General features: G+C 41.1%; 1 long non-coding RNA gene across 4 annotated transcripts in view; it reads right to left on the reverse strand.

Moving 5' to 3' along the window:
- LOC140705829 (uncharacterized) overlaps positions 1 to 15,393 on the reverse strand; it is a 132,040-nt gene that overhangs the window by 68,664 nt on the left and 47,983 nt on the right. For 2 of the 4 annotated variants that reach the window (XR_013543743.1, XR_013543744.1), the window contains exon 2: positions 1,587 to 9,206. The exons of the other annotated variants lie outside the window; for them this stretch is intronic. This is a non-coding gene — a long non-coding RNA (uncharacterized LOC140705829). The remainder of the gene's footprint in view (positions 1 to 1,586; positions 9,207 to 15,393) is intronic. 4 annotated transcript variants of the gene reach the window in all.

Here is a 15,393-nt window from a genome sequence, read left to right on the forward strand (position 1 = left end):
GGAGTGTTTGGCCATAGTCTACGCGATCCAGAAGGGCAAGCCTTACATCTGGGGAAGACATTTTATTCTGTGTACTGACCATTCACCATTGCAATGGTTAAAGACAATGAAAACCCACAATAGCAAACTTATGAGGTGGGCTTTAAACTTACAGGACTATGACTTTGAAGTGAAGGTGGTCAGAGGGTCAGTGAACTGTGTTGCTGACGCCTTATCAAGAAGACCTGAAGAATGAAGACGGCGAAAGAAACATGGACTATATGTATATATATTGATGACAAAAAGTTAAATGTACCTGGTTTTGAATTTGGTTTGTATGAATAAAGGTAAATTGATGTAATGTATATGGTAAATGTTTAAATGCATAATTGCTATGGTTAACTTAGAATGTAAGTATGTGTAAGTATAATATGGTATGTATAACTGTTGTTGTGTATTTTATTCAGGTTGTTTTTTTGGTGAAAAGCACGTTAGCTTTCCCCCTACAAAACAACTTATAAAGAGGGGAGGTGTTACATACAGCACTGATGTTACCTGTCTGTCATGGGTTTGGAGGGAAAGTTCCATCCTATGGGGAGTGGAAGGCGGGACATCAGGAGGAGGGGCTGTACTGTATAAATATGTGATGCCTGTGTGGTAAAGATAGAAGATGCTGGGAGATGCTGAGAGACACTGGGATGTGACGAAGCAGCAGCTGGGAAGAAGAAGCTGTTGTGGGAGTCTGTGTGTCAGACAGGGTACTACTGTGTGTCAGAGTACCAACCTGATAGGTTCAGGTGTCTGTTGGTTAGCCAGAACTGATAGGTTCAGGGTCTGTGCTTCAAGTTAAGGGTTCTGGGTGAACCAAACTGTATGCTTGTATGAGTGAGAATAAGCCACGTTACTTTATGTTATTCACCTGATCGTTTTATTTTTCCCTGTGTGTATTTAAATAAACCTAATTCTGTTATTGTTTAAAAATCCATCCCTGGTCTGTGTGACTTCTTAAAGGGAATGGTTGGTGGCAGCTTAGTGAAAGTGTGTGACATATCCCAGTAGGTCTGGGTTTGTCACATTATCTTTCCCCAATTAAGTAGTATGCTATGTTTCATCTTCTCTGGGCCTCTTTGGCCTTGCTCCCTTATCTTTGTTCCTGGCAGCACAATTCGAACAACAATCTAATGAGAACATTTCAGTGCTTTCAAATCTATCTTTCACAGAACCTAACAGACTCCATCTTTGTATGACTACAAGTCCCAGTTTCCTTCTGTTTCCTCACAATCACATGCTGTCAAGTCAATTCTCATTCATGATGTGGACCAGCTAAATTTACAGTTAAATTTAATTTTAGTACAATGACCTCTCTGAAAGGTAATATTTGGGGAAGGTGTTGAGAATGATAACTAGTCCTGAGCTAAAAGATGTTTTTTCTGAAAAGCATTCTGAGAGTCTTCTTTTTTCTGACTCACTTGCTATACGTCTCGATGTACTTCCACGTAGTCACACATGATCAGAGGATAAAAAAAATGTTTAGATGGACAAAACAAATATTGGTTCAGTTAAAGATCAAGTAAAAGATGATCAAAGCAAATGAGTTACGTACATACTCTGGCATGGGGTGGGGGGCCTTCCGGATGTGGCTCAGCCAGGCAAGATGCTCGTGGCTACGCAGCGGTGATTTTATCTCTATTTTATATAATTTTATATGGTTTTTATCGCTTTTGTTTACTTGAAGCTCCTATTTTATTTTCTGGTTGGAGACATGATACTAACCTTGGTAAAAGTAAACACAGAGATAATGACCACTGGAGCTGCTGAGAGAGATTAGAAATACCTCTGTATCACAAAAGTATACAATTGAATCCTTGGGAAGAAAATAACACCATTACTGTGGACAGTAAGCACCTGCTTGAATCAAGTCCGCAAGAAAATCATTTAATTTGTTTAAGAAAAGCCATCTGTCTTTGGAGAGGGTTTTGTCATAGAACAGGGGCGGATCTGCCATCTTCATCAATCTACAACTGGCTCACAGTGAGTAAAAGTCCTCCAAGGAACAGAGTGGAATAACCTGCCCTTTAATGGTTACGTCTGAATGTTTACTGGAGCTAAGAGTGTTTTTATACAGCACCTATTGACTGTAACTCTGAAACCCATATTCTTCTCCTTCTCAGTGGACGTTTGTACCTGCAGAAGTAGAAGGGGACACTAATTAAGCTAAATCTGTGGAGTATAACTATGGTCACTACTAGGACCAAAAAAAACCTATGGCAAGATAAAAAAGGCTTCCAAAAAGCCAAATCAGAAATCAATAGACTTCTGTGTGGCCTCAGATCTCATCAGCCAAAGTGAACATGCTTCCTCTTACAATCAAAGGCAACTGAGGGAATTTACGTCAAGTACCCCACTTACTATGGACAATGTAGGCATGAGTAATGGAGAGACATACCAGGGGGTTGCAGTCGGAACTCCGCACTCTGGAGGAGAAATCGGCAATTGGTCTCTGGACCCAGACCTCCTAGAGAAGTCTCTCTCTGCCTCTATGGAATCATTCTATAAGTATCTAAATTTATGAACACCTGGGCACAAGGACAACAATATGGAAGGAAATGTAGGTCCCCAAGATGCTCAAGGGCCCGAGAGTGAACAAAGTAGGATTATTTACACCCAACTACATGATCAGTGCTTCCTCTCAGCTAAATCCAACCAGACAATTTTCAATAAGCTGCATGATCTAAAGAAAGAAATCGCTGATATTAAAGCAATACTACAATGCATTGCTGACATGATAAAGTTGGGGATTCTAAAAGCAGCACCTCCCTCAAACCCTTGGAATACTGAACAGAGAGGACTTCAGGCAAAAAAGGAGCTGGGCACGAAAGATCAAACACAAAAAGATAACTCCCCAGCCTTTAAAGGTCAGAGTTACCTACAGCTATTGGAAAAAAACAACTCAGGACTGATGACCCTATAGGCTTGGGCAGACCCATATGACCGACGTGAGGACACAGAGGGAGCTGATGTAACATCCTCCAATCTAGAGCTAATAACCATAGATGAATGGTGGGGAAATACCCAAGAAGAACCATATCCTCAGCATCCACTTCCTGTGACAGCATGCAAGAAAAATATACAGATAGAAAACCCCCAATGGTCAGCAACCTCAGACAGTGAAGAGTCCACCCCGGTTGAAACCCCATCATCCAAGCCATATCGCCATCTATAACTGGCCACTAAGAAAATCAAATGGCACCTGGGCCTCCAATTCAGAAGTATTACAGACAATAACAGAACTTCTGGGCAAGGATTGGGATGCTCAAACAAACACAAAATGTTACTGTATTTATCCCAGTAAGCCTGGGCAACTAAGAGGCAGGGTACACATCATCTTCGCCAATAGTAAACAGACCCATCATTTTTGGAGCCTGTTATTCAAGTTTGAAAATATAGCAGTATCATTCAAATGGGGAATACATACAAGTTATTGAAATATTAACTTCAGACCAATCACAAAATTGGACACCCACAAACTAACAAATACATCCAGAGAAATTCAGGTTCCAGAACAAAGAGAGGAAGGATGGATGGTAACAGCTGAAAATCCTAGCTACGATCTTTATAGATACTACAGGGCTGAAGCTTCCATCATTTACAGCAGATCACCTTCCAAAACCAAATCAGATGGCAGAGAAAAGGAAACGCACACCAGTTTTGCAACCTTTCCAAACAATATCCCAATGAACATGCCCCGTGATCCTACAAGCAAAATAAAAAACCAGAGTAATCAGGTGAAAATGCTCTCAAAGACAAGGCATCTTTCAAAAGGTATTATATCCTCCAGAAATGACAGAACACACCATCCATACAAAGAGAAAATACATCCAGCCTGCTCAATTGGAACTATTTCCAACGCCAACTCTGAATGGCATATGGGCAATAGCTATGCCCCTTTAGTAGCTTATCCCCAGAACTGACTATCGGAAGACAAAAAAACAAAAACATTTGAAGAAGTCGTCAGCCTGGAATACTGCATGGGGAAAAACCAAACAAAAAGCCCAACTTCACAAAGATTCCATAGATCCAAACGCATCAAGGACTACCTACCCAGGTAGAGCTGAAAGATCTTCTTTTAGAAGAGACACACAAAAATGAAAACAACAAAGACTGGGCCGATAAAGATTACCCTTTACCCACACCAGCTGCTCCCCTCACCTACAGAGGATGTCAGTCATCACATGTATCCCAGCCTGCTCTGGAGAAGCTAAGAATATACAAGGAAGGGAACCCCATTCAAATTCTCTGCCACAAGAGGGGAAATGACTCCAAAGGCAGAAGAACTGAGCATTCAGGAGCCAAAGGAGGCACCAGACACTCAATTATGGTGGTGTGCTCCAGAAAGCAACCAAAATCAGCATCTAAAGCTGAACTTTTATCATGGAATGTGGCAGGTTGGACCAGATGTATCTCCCATACCCATGAGACTCCTTTCTTTCGCAGCAAATATGACATCATTCTTTTGCATGAAACATGGTCTGACAAAGATATAATACTAGATGGTTTTGACTCTTTCATGGTAAAGGCAATCCCAGGGTGTGGACTGGGGAGACTGAAGGGGGGGGCCTGAGCATTCTGGTATCAACGGCTCTGAAATTGAAATCTACGACAAAACCCCCCTTGAGACAGCTGGCCATGGCAGTAGTACTTACAGGAAGTATGAAAACCCTATTGATCATTAACATTTACTTACCTCCTACATCTAGAAAAGCAGAAATAGAAGGAATTTGGACAGACCTTGAAAACTATGTAAGAGAGCTTATCATGGAACATCCGGATGCTTTGGTCGTGACTGGTGGGGATCTAAACACCCGTATGGGACCAGATCTGGGAACCAAATTTAAGAGGATAGCCAACATAAGAAATGATAATGTGGGGAACCTGAATCAGGAGAAGGCATCTAAAGATCAACATGCAAACTATGCCGGGGCCTCTGTACAAATTTGCCTATAGACTGGGCCTCTCAATTTTAAATGGCACAATCACAGGTGATACCCAAGAAAATACACATTTATGGTAGCATCTAAAGCTAGTACAATTGACTACATCCTGGTATGCAGGGGGCTCCTTTCCATGGTTGAAACTCTCCAAGTACTGCCTTACATGGAGGGGGATCATTTCCCCCTACATCTAAAATTCCACTTAAACATTAGAAATTTAGACACAGAACCAAGATATCATACGGAAATTACAGCATTAGAAAGAGTGTGTTGCCGAGTCAGATGGTCACCTAAACTGGCACAAAATCTAAAACAACTTTTAACTTCGTAAACACTGATTGACACCCTTAATTCAGTAGGAAGCCAGACAGTCCACCGGAATCCTATAGATATATATGAAATTCTCCTACAACAGTTAAATCCACATCTTGTCCATTCATATAGCAGAAACCTTCAGAAATCATATAACCGATCCAAACCTTGGTTCAACCAAAGCTGTAAGGCAGCAAAACAATTAGTAAATCAGACATACAAGGAATACCTGAGAGCATAAGACCATGTGAAAAAAGAGGCCCTCCTAAAACTAATGATACATAAAAAAGAATACAAACAGCGGATACAACACTGTAACAGAGAACAGACGAGAGAACTATGGAGGAAGGTGATAGAAGCAGTAAAAGACAAAAATCCATCCCTTTTCTGGAAACTAATCTCAGGCAGACTATGAGAGCCCAAACACCCGTTATCCTCTTGTATTCCACCAGATAAAGGGGTATCCCACTTTACAAATATGTACGAGGATGTCATTGTACCCCCTTCCTCACTAATGCTTGGAAGGACTCCCAAATGGCCCCCAGTGACCCCAGGTGAAATAATAGCTCATTTAGATCAGCTAAAAAATGGAAAAGCCCCAGGCCTTGATGGCATCCCTCCAGAACTCCTAAAAGAAAACAAGATATGGTGGAGCTCTTTTCTAGCACCTCTCTCACGCATATCAGTGACACAGGCCATATCCCAATATCATGGAAAATAGCCATAGTGGTCCCATTTTATAAGAAGGGGAAAAGGGAAGATCCAGCCAACTACAGGCCAATAAGTTTGCTGAATATTATAAGCAAACTATATGCAAGGCACCTCCTAGACAAACTCCTGGAGTGGCCCGAAGCAGAAAATATCATTGGGGCCAAACAAGCAGGCTTTCAGCCAGGGAGATCCACAATAGAACAGTGCCTAATTATACAGCGTCTTACAGAGAAATACTCGGCCAAAGGAGTAACATCACTCTATGCCGCCTTTGTGGATTTTAAATCAGCATTTGATTCTATATCGAGAACACACCTCTGGGACAAACTAACAAACTCATCTTTAGACAAAAGTCTTCTACATCTAATCAGGGCTCTACACGAAGAAACATACTTGAGAGTCAGGTGCAGCAGACAAGAACACCTCACGGAATCTGTGCAAATGCACAGAGGTATTAGGCAATGATGCCTACTGGCACCAGCATTATTCATCCTTTACATAAATGACTTATCAAGCTGGCTTAACACAGCTGATCTCCATTCTCCTAAATTTGTAGATAGAGTAAAGCTGGCACTGTTCTATGCTGATGATATCTATCCAGAACCCCCATAGAGCTGAGGAGGGCACTTAAGAAGCTTGCCTCTTACTGTGAATGTAAATCCCTAACTATCAACTATCAGAAGACCAAGATAGTCGCCTTTGGACAGAGACCCAGGATTCGGTCATGGCAAATAAATGAACACAGTATTGAGCAAGTGAACAGCTTCAAATATCTGGGGGTAGTACTACAGGCGTCTGGATCTAGGCTTCAGCATAGTAAATATGTGGCAGATCAGGGAGAAAGATCTGCAAATAATATAGTAAAATTCCATCTCACCCAAGGAGGGTCCTTTATTCCAGCAGGCCTCAAATTGTATAAAGCAAAGGCATTAGCTCAGCTGCTGTACGGCTCATTCATGGGGCCACCCAGCTCTCACTTTGCATCACAAGAAATAGTTCAATCCAAATTTCGAAGATCTATACGTCAGGTCCCGAGATGCATGTCAAATGCAAGGATAAGGCTAGAAAGAGGATGCCTTGAAGTAGAAGCCTGGATTAGGATTCAATCTACATCATAGGCATCCTTCAGTCTTGAGAGACTATGGAGACATGCTCTGAATTGAGGAATGTCCTCTCCAGAGCATGAAGCCCAGGTAAGGTGATATGGAGGATAGGCTGTTACCCAAGCAGCAGGTCCCCCCTCTCCACATTGCTAAAATGGTCCAATGGAAAGGCAAGAGCCAATACAACTAGTTCCAGCAATGTCGCAGGAGTTGGCAGAACGACACGAGCTGCCTTTGGGACTCCAGCTCCGGATTTTGCCTCTAGGTTAACTCCTGAAGCCTTTTCCATGAGTGGATATAGCCACAAGGCAGTGGAGGTTTGAAATCGGAGTTTTCCTTCTCCTAGATGGGCTGCCTTCCATTCAATCTACATACAAGTGGCTAAAGGGACAGTTAAACCCAAAAGGCCTATTTTTTTGATATTTAATGATAATTACCAATCCCCCTCATTTCCCACACTAGCAAGGTTATGCTCAAAATCCTCCAAGGTAGGCTTCAACAGTATGTGGACTGAGAACTCCCAGAAGTGCAAGCTGGATTTTGAAGGGGCAGAGGAACTCGAGACCAAATTGCTAACATGCGCTGGATTATGGAGAAAGCCAGAGTTCCAGAAGAACATCTACTTCTGCTTCATTGACTATGCAAAAGCCTTTGACTGTGTGGACCACAGCAAACTTTGGCAAGTCCTTAAAGAAATGGGAGTGCCTGACCACCTTATCTATCTCCTGAGACATCTATATGTGGGACAGGAAGCAACAGTTAGAACTGGATACGGAAACACTGATTGGTTCAAAATTGGGAAAGGAGTACGACAGAGCTGTATATTGTCTCCCTGCTTATTTAACTTATATGCAGAATACATCATGTGAAAGGCCGGACTGGAGGAATCCCAAACTGGAATTAAGATTGCCGGAAGAAATATCAACAACCTCAGATATGCAGATGATACCACTCTGATGGCAGAAAGTGAGGAGGAATTAATGAACCTTGTAAGGAACCTCCTGGCAAATAGAAGGGGAAGATATGGAGATAGTGACAGATTTTACTTTCTTGGGCTCCATGATCACTGCAGATGGAGACAGCAGTCCTGAAATTAAAAGACGTCTTCTTATTGGGAGGAAAGTCTGAATAGTCAAAGCTATGGTTTTTCCTGTAGTGATGTATGGAAGTGAAGCTGGACCATAAAGAAAGGTGACCGCCGAAGAATTGATGCTTTTGAATTGTGGTGCTGGAGGAGTCTTTTGAGAGTCCCCTGGACTGCAAGGAGAACAAACCGATCCATTCTAAAGGAAATCAAGCCTGAGTGCTCACTGGAAGGACAAATCCTGAAGCTGAGGCTCCAATACTTTGGCCATCTCATGAGAAGAGAGGACTCCCTGGAAAAGACCCTGATGTTAGGAAAGTGTGAGGGCAAGAGGAGAAGGGGACGACAGAGGATGAGATGGTTGGACAGTGTCATGGAAACAACCAACATGAATTTGGCCCAGCTCCGGGAGTCAGTGGAAGACAGGACGGCCTGGCGTGCTCTGGTCCATAGGGTCACGAAGAGTCGGACATGACTAAATGACTAAACAATAACAACCAACCCAAGAGGGTTAAATCAGTCCAGGGCTACTTGGGGAAAATTGGCCTCTCACTTCAGGCACTTATATCTTCTGGAATAGAGCAGGCAAAACAAAAAGTTAAACAAAGAATAGAGGACAATGAATATCAAACAGACCTCTCTAGCATCCAAAACATGGCAGCAAGCATTTATATCAAGAACTGTATGGAACCGGCCAAATATTTAACGTCTTTGGAAATTAAAGGAACTAGAAGAGCCTTTACTTTGGCAAGGTGTTTGGCCCTCCCCTCTGCTGTACTAGAAGGGAAGTATAAAAATACCCCTTTTGCTGAAAGGCTATGCTCCTGCCAGCTGAGGGAGATTGAGACCATACAGCATATGTTCTTCACCTGCCCATTGTATGAAGCAGTGCGAAAAGAGACTATAACCCCTTTAATAAATATATTCCCAGGACGTTCGGAGGAAAATAGGCTTGAGTTCCTTCTCTCAGATGTTGATGTGCAGATCACCTGTCGGGTTGCGAGGTTCTGTGTAGCAATACTTTGACTGCGGAAGTTAAATACCAATTAGATTGCAGTTCCCAGTTGTATGTATGCCAACATGTTCTAATGGAATACTGAAAGTTAGAAATTTTAATGTTTTATAAGGTTTTATACTTATGTGACTGGTCTAAGGACCATAAATAAACTATTATTATTATTTATTATTACACTGGCATGGTGACATTCAGGATAATTATTAGGTTTCAAAATTGTTTTAATTAAATATAGCAATAGTAAAAATTACACAATGCTGTAAGAGAGATTTAAAGGAAAAAAAAACAGAAACCAGATCCCAGACCAACCTCATGGCTTGCCAGAGTCACAGGCTCAGGAGGAGATATTATTGCATTCATTCCATTTATTAAAGGTATACATTTCCACTTTAAAACTTTTCAGGTGGCAACTGAAAGGTAAATAATAGAGAAAATGTCCTGGGATTGAGATGATCAGATTCACATTATTTTTCATTGACTACATGATGCATAATTCAATGTGAATCAGTTTGGAGCTCTTCCGATCAGAGTATTTGCATATGGTCCTGAGGATTCTACTTTTTTCTTTCTTTCTTTTTAGTTCATATATTTGCATAAGTTCAGGTGGTGTGATTGCTTGGGCCAACACAGAACACCCAATGTATAGAGGTGCTAGTAGTTGGTGGGGTTGGGAGAGAGGAATCAGTTCCCCTCAACCAAGCACCCCCTTTAAGGGAGCTGAACTTAAAGGCAATTAAGGCATTGTGATATTCCACTCAAGGAGACTTTGGACCTTCGTTCATAATGCTAATAATACTTTTCATTTTTTTTTTGAAAGGCTTGGTGCCAGCACTACAACAAAGTTGTGCTAGAGCACCCAGAGGGTTGAAAGGAAAAGGGGGGGGGGGACGGGGAAAATGGCAATGGCCTTTTGTTTGCAGTTTGTTAAAATAGTTCTGCTGTAGCAAGCAAGCAAGTAAGCAAGCAAGCAAGCAAGCAAGCAAGCAAGCAAGCAAGCAAGCAAGCAAGCAAGCAAGCAAGCAAGCATATTCGCGTAGACTTTCATGGCTAGTATGTTACGGTTGTTGTGGGTTTTTTGGGCTCTTTGGCTGTGTTCTGAAGGTTGTTCTTCCTAACATTTCGCCAGTCTCTGTGGCCGGCATCTTCAGAGGACAGCACTCTGTGTTCTGGTGTAGTTTGCTTGGGAGTGGAGTATTTTTGGCTGTGAGATAGGCTTTTGTCTTTTTCTGTAGATGGGTGATTAGTGTATCTTGTTGTGGGTGCATTGTTGTGATAAGGAGCAGAGACTTTCTGTCACTGTGGTTGCTGGGTGTCATTAGCTGGTCTTTTGTGTGTAGTGATCCCCTGTCCTTATGGCTGGGTAGAGTTGGTTGACCTTTTGCACACTGTATCTTCTTTTATTACTGGCAGGGTATATTTATATGCTTACTACAAGTAATACACCTCCTGTTGTCAGATAATGGTTTTTACTAAATAGGGTTACAAAGAACATGGGGTTTCTCTATTACATGGAAACTTATTAGCAGAGAGGAAAGAGAGACAAAAGAAAATTACAAATTTCTTTTCTCCCAAAGAGGAAGGCACTAAAAATACCAATGAAATTACAACAATATCATCACCAGCCTCCAATCTAGACTGGTCAGTCGAGTATCAACGTTCAATCATAGAAACAAATAAGGAAGATTATGATCCTGACCTGGAGACAGATTTAGAAGTTGCAGAAAACACTTTAGATTCCAGCAGGGTAGAATAGAAGAGGAAAAAAGGAGGTAGATGATCTTATGTTAAAACAAATAGATGAATTGGCACAAAGATGCATCCAAAGAGAAAAAGAGCCGTTTCCAAAGCCAGTTAAGGGAAGAGGAGAGTCTGACACTAATACACTATTCCAGTGGGTAAAAGACATTTTAGAGGAAATGAAGTTAATTAAATTTTTCCTCTATGAATTTTATGAGCTATTAACTACTCTAACCAAACTGAGTTTAAAAAGGTAGCTAAGAACAACAACAAACAAGCTGATTAAGATATTGCATTGTTACAGGACGGTTCTGCCAAAGAGGGTAAAAATGCCAAACAGGAAACCAAGAATAGGGCACAAGAAGGATGTCTTTAGGGATGTACAGTGGTGCCTCGCATAGCGAGGTTAATCCGTTCCGGATTAACCTTCGCTATGCGAAAACATCGCTAAACGGGACTAAAAAAGCCATAGAAACGCATTGAACTTTGTTCAATGCGTTCCTATGGCTTGAAAACTCACCGTTAAGCGATGTTTCTCCATAGCGCCGCCATTTTCGCGCCCTCGGTAAGCGAGGGCAGGGCGCGAATATGCGGCGCGGACCTTCCGGCGGCCATTTTGGAACCGCCGATTAGCTGTTCTCCCCCGCTTCGTTTTGCGAAGATCGCTAAGCGAATCGCTTAGCGATCATCGCAAAGCGAAAAATCGCCATAGGGGCCATCGCTGAGCGAATGCTCCAGCGATGGCCCGGACCCCCTCGCTATGCAAATTCATCGCATAGCGAAGCACTCGCTAAGCGAGGCACCACTGTACAAGTAAAAAAAGAATAAAGTTAGCAAAAAATAAGACCACATCATCATTAATTAAAAAGCCCAAGAATATTAAGAACGCAAATAAATCAAGAAAACCATCCCAAAAAATGAACTATCTTAACCTATTTAAACATCTTGGGATGAACTCAAATAAAGAGGAAAAATCTTCCAAATTTAAAAGAAACTCTGAAAAGTTAGGTACTGGTGAAGCTTGACAAATATACACCAATCAGCAATCACCTCTACCATACAGGGTATTAGTGAGGATGGTATAAATGAAGTGAGAAATGACCCCTGGATTGATGTGCCGAAGAGCATCGAGAAGAACACTCAATCAATAGTCCAGCTGACAAAGCCTGAGAACAATGCAACATGGAAGCTGAGACTATTGACTCACACTCTAGCTTTCTGTGGATACCCAAACCCAAAAGGGATACTTAGACAGAATGAGCACAAATGGAATCTGGTAAATATCTTAGAATCCATAATCCCTGAATTAACTTCCACATCTCAAATTCTAAATGTGGAATATTTGTTCCACAATTATACCAACGCATGGGCAATTGTAAAATTTAAGGATAGTATAATAACCAGTAGGATTTATGGCAGAAGAAAGGATCTAGCTGTGAGAGGTATAACAGTCGTTAGGTACTTCCAAAATTGAGCACACCCGCTACCCCATATGCAAGGGAGATAGAAAGGGAGAAACTAGTCTATGCCCAGGAGAAGCACACTGATGAGGATCTTATTTACATTTTAGAAGGCCATTCAAATGATGGGCAATATGCTTATGGTTATCCCACAGAAAAAAGCAAGGATGATAGCCATACAGTGAAAAAGACCATTCCGGGTCTTGCTTGGCCAGATTGCCTCCTTTAGCCGACTGCCAATTTGTGAGATGTCTATAATACCCCTACTGTAATGCCTGGTTGCAACTTTGAGGAATTTGGGACAGCCATCAAATACCAACGAAGACCTAGCAAACCCTCAATTGCCCGTATTTGGCTCCCCAGTAGTGACACAGACAAAGGATAGAGTTAAACCCCCTCTGGAGCCCATAATAACAATAAACAAAAGGACACTCAATTCTAACTTGACAGTGCCTGTGAACCATCCCGAGCTGTGCCTGATAGGTGAGGCACCCCTAGAAGAAGCCCAGAGAAACTTTCCTGATAATACTAAGATAAATTGACAAACCCTGAAGCATAATGATACCATAGCTAGAATCTGTTCCAGACAACCTGATACAGTAGCTATCAATGGGATAAAGGGGAGATCTTGAATGTAACACATGATCAACTCAAAGTTATCTCATGGAACATAGCAGGGTGGACCTCAAAGCAAAATGATCCCAACTTTCTGGAACATCTGAGGGCTCATGATATAATTTTTCACCAAACAAATTAAGCTAAATGGATATGCTATATATGATATGCCCACTGAGACCACCAAAAGTAAAGGTAGATGTGACAGACAGGTCAGGAACTGCTCCTGTCCATCACAATGGAACTCTGATTCAAGAGCCAATAGCTGTACAGAAAAGGCGGGACTAGGGATATATAAGAGAATGGATGACAGAGTCTGAGTTTGGAGTTAGTTAGAGTCTGTGTTGGAGATGTCAGTTAGAGAGAAGCATTGTAAGCAGTTAGGACCAGCCTGGTATTAGGGAAGAATAGAGAGAGAGAGAACTTGATAAGAAATGAACAAATATCTTGATTGAAATGATTATAAATAAACAAATATAAATATTACCAAAGCACAATTTATTGAATGAATAAAATGAGACCATCCATGATTTACTTTATATGATTTACTTATGAATACTTTAATCAATATTGTTTAATTGAATCACACTGATTGAAGAGTTATATTTGATATAGTGAGGAGTGATGCCTCTGGTGGTGGCAGAAAGGGTTGAAAATAAGTGTCACACCCAAATGTGAACCTGGGGTGTGTGGAGAAATAAACCGGGGAACCTAGGGTGCATCACAAAAGTGGTGAGCAGAGGGTGGGATTCGAAAGAAATCCAGTGAGCCAAAATAAAATGTGATTTATTAGGGTGAGATTCTAATGAAATTCAATAAGCTAAAAATAAATGAAATTCTCTGAGTCTAAGAGATCTCATTGTCAATAGCCCAAGTGAAGGAGTAGGGAACCCTAAAGCTTAAGGGGAAAAGCTTAGTAGGGACTCCTGATTGTGGCAAGACAAAGGCAGGAAAGGACTCTGTGGAGATTTCTATAACGTGGTTAAAAGTACCTCAAGCTGAGAGTGTGAGGACCAAGAGGGCTAGCTTTACAGTAGATCCCAAAGCTCTGAGAAAGGGAGAGCATTGAGGGGATCTAGAAATGGAAGCCAAGGTCTAAAAGGAACAGCTGAGGTGAAAATAACTTTAGGCTTACAAAAGAAAAATATTGCTTGCAAAATCTGGGTGTCTGTAGACCAAGAGTAACAAAGTAACAGACACAAGGAACAGCGAGGCTGAGGCCCAAAAATACAATGTAGCAATCTTAATCTGCCAAAAGAAAGCTACATAATTTAAATTTCTAACACAGAAAAAAAGAGGTCATTTTAAACAGAGGCTTGTGTATTGGAATTGGTGAGAAAACAGCCTACCAATTTAATAATAAAAATAAATTGTTAGGTATGACTTCCAAGAGAGGGAAGAAGGCAGTTATGGAACTTGCTGAGGGTCAGATTTTACCTCAGGAAGAGGAAATTTCAGACCAAGAGGGTCAGGATTATGAGGGCTCGAGGGAACAGGAGGGTGCCTCAGGGAGAGAAAACAACTCCCTAGAGTTTATAAAGCAGAAATTTGAGAAAGAACAGGAATTTCAGTTAAAACAATTAGAAATGAGAGAAAAGGCAAAAGAAAGGGCTGAAGTCAGACAGCTGGAAATGAGGCGACAAGAAATGCAACATGCATTAGAGATGTAAAAACTAGAAATAGCATCTCTAAATAGTAATAACAGTAATAATACAAATGAAGGGATCTCAAAAGTAGACCTTAAGAAATTCCCTCAATTTAAAAAAGGAGATTGCCCTGAGTCTTTTCTAATTTCGTTTGAGAGAGCCTGTTGGGACTATAGTGTGACAGAACAGGAACCTATGCAGATATTAAGGTCTTTAATTAGTGCTGAAATGTCCGAAATTTATGCTAGTATGTCAGAAGACCAAGCTAGAAATTATGAGATCTATAAGAAACTAGTTTTCTCAAGATTTGGAATAACCAGTGAAAAACTCAGACTTAAATTTAGACAGTTAAGTAAGAAGCCTGATGAGTCATATTCACAATTTGGGGCAAACCTGGTTAAATATTTACAGAAATGGATGGAGCAATCTCATGTTACAACTTTGGAGGATATGCAGCACCTCATAGGATTAGAACAATTTTATTCAGCTTTGCCTGCTGAATTAAGATATTTAGTTAGAGACAAACAACCGAAAACAGTACTACAGGCTAGTGAATCTGCAGATTTAATATCAGAGATTAGGAGTTCAAAATATTCTGAAGTGAAATTAGACAGAAATTTTGAAGAAAGAAAAAGAGAAACTAGAGATTTCCACAAAATCAACAAAAATACAGATGGAAGCCATTTTAGAGAGAGACCCTCAGAGCAGTACCAGCAGAAGGGTAAAAGCTTTGAAGAAAG

The sequence above is a fragment of the Pogona vitticeps genome, chromosome 3, assembly GCF_051106095.1.
Source record: "Pogona vitticeps strain Pit_001003342236 chromosome 3, PviZW2.1, whole genome shotgun sequence".
Taxonomy (NCBI): Eukaryota; Metazoa; Chordata; class Lepidosauria; order Squamata; family Agamidae; genus Pogona; species Pogona vitticeps.